This window comes from Perna viridis, chromosome 14, assembly GCF_037379345.1.
Source record: "Perna viridis isolate PV_CMFRI_1.1 ecotype Kerala chromosome 14, ASM3737934v1, whole genome shotgun sequence".
NCBI classification, from domain to species: Eukaryota; Metazoa; Mollusca; class Bivalvia; order Mytilida; family Mytilidae; genus Perna; species Perna viridis.
In genome coordinates, this window is record NC_142458.1 from 15,709,594 (window position 1) to 15,715,617 (window position 6,024).

At 33.4% G+C, this 6,024-nt stretch overlaps 1 protein-coding gene across 1 annotated transcript in view; it reads right to left on the minus strand.

Moving 5' to 3' along the window:
* Positions 1–944, minus strand: part of LOC148598369 (dual specificity tyrosine-phosphorylation-regulated kinase 4-like) — an 87,347-nt gene extending 86,403 nt beyond the window's left edge. The window contains exon 1 of the mRNA XM_088560042.1: positions 866–944. The gene's annotated coding sequence lies outside the window, so the exon portion shown is untranslated. The remainder of the gene's footprint in view (positions 1–865) is intronic.
* Between the last annotated feature and the right edge of the window lie 5,080 nt (positions 945–6,024).

Consider the following 6,024-nt stretch of genomic DNA (forward strand, 5'->3'; position numbering starts at 1 on the left):
ATTAGGATTTTTATTATGCCAATATGGCACCTTTTAAACAAAGAGAAGAGGGATAAGAATATGATTTGCCAAACTAAAGATCTACATTACCAAAAAGTAGCAGTTAAAAATAAATTCAAATCACATTAACTCTTGTAAGGTACATACATGTACATTTTATATTTACAAAAATGTACATGAAGTACACTAGCTACCACACTAAAAAAAAAGTACCATTAAAATCTTTTTAATATTTAGTGTTTTAATGAATGGTCTTTCAGACAAGATATTAATATTTTACATAACCATTAACCAGTTAAATGCCTTTGTCAATTTGATTGTAGTTTTTTACAATATTATTTGAAATTATTATGGCATTTCAAAAAGGGGTCACCATTCTCAAAATCCTGAACTAAAATTCAAATATACCGCCCCTTTCGGCTCTTCACTACTACAGACTTAGAGTCCTTATACTCTGCAAATTCCTTTCACTTTTGGTGTTGCTTGCCTTTGTACATAAGTGATAATTTTACATCTAAAGCTTTGGTGAGGTACATGTTCATGTTACATGTATGTTTTAACTTGAGTCTGAAAGCTAGATTATGCTCTAATAGTACTCTGAATGATTAAGTAGTCTTGAATTGGGAAGCTCATTTTTATTTTGCTTTGTCTCCTCCATTCGAGATTTTTCAAAAAACTCATGACTACCTGTACTGTTAGTGTTAATGATCATATAATTAACGTCTTATATATCAATCATAAATTATTTAATTAAAGTAGCACGTATTTTATAACTATTTAACCGTTGCATGCTTTAGTAATTTTTTACAAAATATCGGTTAAACAATTCAAATGTAATCATGGACTGCAAGGATGCTGAAAATACCGACAACTCAATCTAACAGGTCAATGTTTGAAACGACTGCTCTGGACGCCACAACGTTGCCATGTGAGTAAAGATGCTGGCTGATGCAGATGTTTAATGCAGCTAAGCGGTTTCGTACATTGTAAGTGACAAAATGACGTTAGGAACGCTTCGGAAATGTCGTCAATGAAAAAGGGGTCTAAAAAAATTGTTTTAATATCCGCACACTGTCAAGCAAGAGAAATGGTCGTGAACAGATGGTAATACATTTGCAGCTTGATCGTTAACCCAGGAAGTAAAGGCCAGATATTATTTTACTCAGAAATTTGTTTTGCCCTGCATTGAAAATGCAAATATGTGTACTACTAATATAGGATGAAAAGGAGTTAAATATAAAAAAAAAAATATGCTGTTAATTTTGCAATAATTTTACTAAAGCTGCAACTTGAACAATCATATCAAGGATGTCTGTTAAAATGAATACCACTTTCAAAGAAAGTGTTTAGTAATGCGGCTTGTATTTTATTTTTTATTTTTATATTTTTTGTGTATAGACGCATGACTTGTACGTTTACATGTACACATTTGTACGAGTTTCACTTTTGCTGAAATTAAAAAAAAGCAATTATTTATATTATTATAATGTCCATTATAAAGTTGCAATATTATCGTCTTGTTCACGATCATTCTCTCGCATGCCAGTGTGATGTGTGTGGTTGACTGTTAGTCGATGAGGGAGTTTAGTTGCGTATAAAATAACATTACACATATAACATTCATGAGAGAAACTCATCGTCTCTATCGTCAGTGCCCCACTCGTGTAAAAGACGGTATTTCTCAATACTGTTGTAAGAAATCGGAGGCGAGTGTCTCTTCAGGCTTATTATTTTTTTTTACCGAGAGGGGGTCCTGTCTCTGACCAATGAAAACAGAAAAAAATATGTATATACCCCCTCTAAATCTCAAGAAAAAAATATCCCTACTCTAAATGATAGCGCCCTATAGTTGTTGGAGATATTATTATCACGAAACATACTTTTCTTTTTAAGGACGTTCGCTGCAGTTTAAAGGTTGTAAAATATTTTAAGATTTTTCATGCTAGAACAAATTATTTTGAAAAAAAAAATAACACAAAGGAAGACTGGGGACCACACTGGGCAAAAAGTGGTAATGCTATGAAATGGATGAAACCAGACGGAAACATCTGACATAAATACAGTGATAGATCGAGAAGAGGAGTGCAGGGTTTGCCACATCCTTTTTATTAGAACATATTTTTCATTCGCATTTTTTAGAATTGACCCCCTTGTAATGAAGAACCCCGACTGGTATCCTCCTTTTCACAGTATCTGGTTGAACATGTGCAGCGAACATCCTTGAATATCATTTATATATAAACCGGTCTAGGTCATTGCTGTTTCCCCCCTTGAACGAGTTGTGACAAGTTTCTTCATCACTATCAAAGTTAAAGACTATGACACACTCCTACTCAATTCGTAACTTGATAATATCAATATGTTGGAAAATAAAGGCCAATCACTACCTTGTATGTCATAGTTAATAGAAAAAAAAGAGAAATACAAATTACATCGCTTAGGCAACAACCTTCACCTCTTTTTCTTTGCTTGCTTACGACACATATCCCATATAACATGGAGTGTAGCAAGTTTTTTTTCTCAAAATTTGAATGTAGCGAGATAGTACACAAAATGTAAGAAATGTATGTACTCTATGTACACATATGACATACAGTACATGCATTTCTCGGCGGTAATTACAGCAGACGTTGTGACAAATGTCTCCTTTTAAATTTTCACACAAAAAGTGATCCCCCCTTTTTTTAAATTTCTACATAAAAAAAATGACTCCCCTTATTAGCTAATTGAAAGAAAATGACCCCCTAAAAATGAGGACTCCCCTTCCCGGTAGAATGATTAGTCCATAAGCTTTCATCTTGAACACAGTCCATATGTGCGGTCGAATTTACAACCTACAAATGTATATGCAATCGTTGGGCCAATATTTAACTAAAGTCAAACAAGAGTTTTGCAACATCTGTCTTTCTTAATGTTTCTTCATATTGAAAAAAGTAGATATCTTAGTAGCTCACACAAAGAGTATTTGGATGGGGAAAACTAAAGGTGCTGAACGAAACACAGTTGGTCTTACGTTGGACCAACTTTTGATCTCACAAACTTGTTGCATATGCCTGGTACTTGCTTGTTTTACTTTCTGCTCGAAAATGACATACAGATTCTTGACAAGCAGAAAGAAATCTAGCTTCTAGTTCAATCTCAGGTACAGATAGCATATAAAGTAAGTATGAAATATCTGACTAGTCCGTTAAGATATAGTTGGACCAACCTTGGGTGAACATTGGGCCAACGTAGTACCTTTCTATAGAATTAACACATTCAAACGTTCAAAACGATCCATATATCATGCCTTACCCATTCACACAAAAACGGTATATAAGGAACATTAAACAAATTCTTTGCGAGAGCCTTGCACAACTTGTGATAAATCAAGGGAAATAACAAAATAACCGAACTGATAAAATCTAGGCAGTAGTCAAAAGGCATAGTCAAAAAGAAAAGTCCGTATAACAAATGACAATATCAATCCAAAACCCGGAAAGTTGGAAAGTAACCGCAATCGTCCAGTCTTGGTACAGGCATTTAAAAATAAAAGGTTGGTTAAACCAAGTTTTATAGCGCGCTAAACCTCCCATTTTCATCATAGTTCATTATTTCTGGTGCCCAATTAGAATGCCGATACTTTGTTAAAAATTCTCCCTCCAAAAGTGACATATATGTTGTCTAGGAGAACTCTAGCACACTGACCACATAATGCTCGATGTCGCAATTTTTGTCTTTTTGTTTTGTAGTAATAAAATATGTAGACTCGTAGAGCCTAAAAGAACAAATTTGAGAGAATAGCCATTCTTGCAGTTAATTCGAAGAATACCACCAATTTTAACATCTAACGTTGTACACCCTAAGCGTTCGGCCGGCTCATGTACGAGCTCGCAGCGTAGACTGTCCAATTAAGCAATGCCGGGTCAACTGCAACAAAGAGTACGTACCTTTAGACAGTCAAAAATAGTTCCGCCGCACGTTTTATGAATTTTGTTTTTGAATGAGAAATTTGGATGATATGAAAAGAACTATTTTTAATCTTGTACTATCACTTGAGGATACCGAACGGAGATCAAGTTGTCTCCATTTTCCCTTTTCCTTTTTCACATTCGGATACAAAATTGGAAATTACTATAGGGAACAATCTCAAAGATGTTTTTTCAAAATATTTTTCAGTTCTAATAAATGCTAAAGCAACTTTACAGAAAAGGTTGTTTGGGGAAGGGACCAAGGGCTCTTTTCAATGTTAGGGGGGACCAAGGGATCTTTTCAATGTTAGGGGGGAGGGACCAAGGGCTCATTTCAACATTTATATCCTTTTTCTACATTCATTTCCTTATTCGCCATTTGAGGTCGTACATAGTTGGGAATGGTCGCAATCGACTCGGGAGGGGTCACAGATCTCATTTCAACATTCACTTTATAAATCTTATATGTACACTGTATTCTCATTACATTTTTTAAAAAGTTTATCTAATTTTTCCTCTTAAAATAAACAAGAAGCTCCCAGGGGCTTGAATCGCTTACCTGGTTCAATGTTTGCCCATTAAGGGCAATAATTCAAACATAAGTATTATTTCATCAATTCATTTTTTTTAAATCTATCATAGATTTCTAGATATAGGCTAAAATTGTAAAAAAAAAAGTCAGTTTTCGTCTTCAAAGTGCAATAACTCTAGCAAGGTGTTGTCAGACAACTTCCACCAAAAAGTCTTTTGTAGCCCTTATCGTATAAATCATTTCGTCAATTGAAAGTTTTTTCTTTTCTATTTTAGTTTTCTATAATTAGGACTTAAAACGGAAAGAACGTCATTTTTCACCTTTAAATCACAATAAGAAAGAGTCATCGAACAACTTCAAACCATTGGAGACATTTGTAGGCCTTATCAGAAGGACCATCAATTGAAAGCTTTTCCCTATTTTTAACAATTTTCAAGATATTGGCTGAAAACCATAAAAAACTGTCATGTTTTACCTTTCAAGGGCAAAATCTCTTACAAGGAGTCACCCGATAACTTAAAACTTAATTTAAACATATTAAGGACTTATCATTAGGGAGATTTTATCAATTTAAAGTTTTTTCTTTCTATTACAGTTTTCAAAATAATGGCTGAAAACTGCAGAAGCTGTAATTATGGCCTTTCAAGGGCAATAACTCTAACAAGGAGTCGTCTGATAATTCTATCCCAACTAAAACTTTTGTAGGACTTGTCATAAGGATCATTTCATCAATTGAAAGTTTTTTTTTGTCTATTATAGTTTTCAAGATAATGGCTAAAAACTACAAAACTGTCATTTTTCACATTTCAAGGGTAATTACTCTAACGATTTGATTCAGGATTGGTCATTAGGGTCATTTCATCGATTTAAAATAAAAGATTTTTTCTTTCTATTATAGTTTTCAAGATAATGACTGAAAACTGCAAAACTGTCATTTTTTTCATTATAAGGGCAATTAAGGAAGATGTAGGGCTAATCAGACATCTTCAAACTAAATATGGACATATGTAGGCCTAATCATAAGGATCATTTCATCGATTGAATTTTTTTTCTTTCTATTACAGTTTTCAAGATAACGGTTGAAAACTGCAAAAACGGTCATTTTTTGTATTTTAAGGGCAATAACTGTAAAAAAGGGGTCGTCTGACAATTTTGACTCAACTATAACTTTTGTAGGACAGATGAGCTAGAAAGATATCTTAACAAATAGGTTACAAATGTGGTTAAAACTAAAATATCATATGTATTGCCCATGTTTGAAGGGAGGTAATTCAATTGATTTTAGTAAGCGCTACCTTTTACGGACGATACTGCATATTAAAATGAATTATTGCTTATACGTGTAATACCCCATAGTACTCTTCGACTGTTAATATGTTTCTTTAATAAGCATTTATACTGTGATAGGTGCAGTATTTTAAATATATGGAGACATTTGTGCGTCAATGCTTCGCAATGTATAAAATATAACTGTCCAATTAATATCGTATTCGTTTTAAATGTGCAATAACTAGTGAAATATAATGCTTTCAAATTTTTATG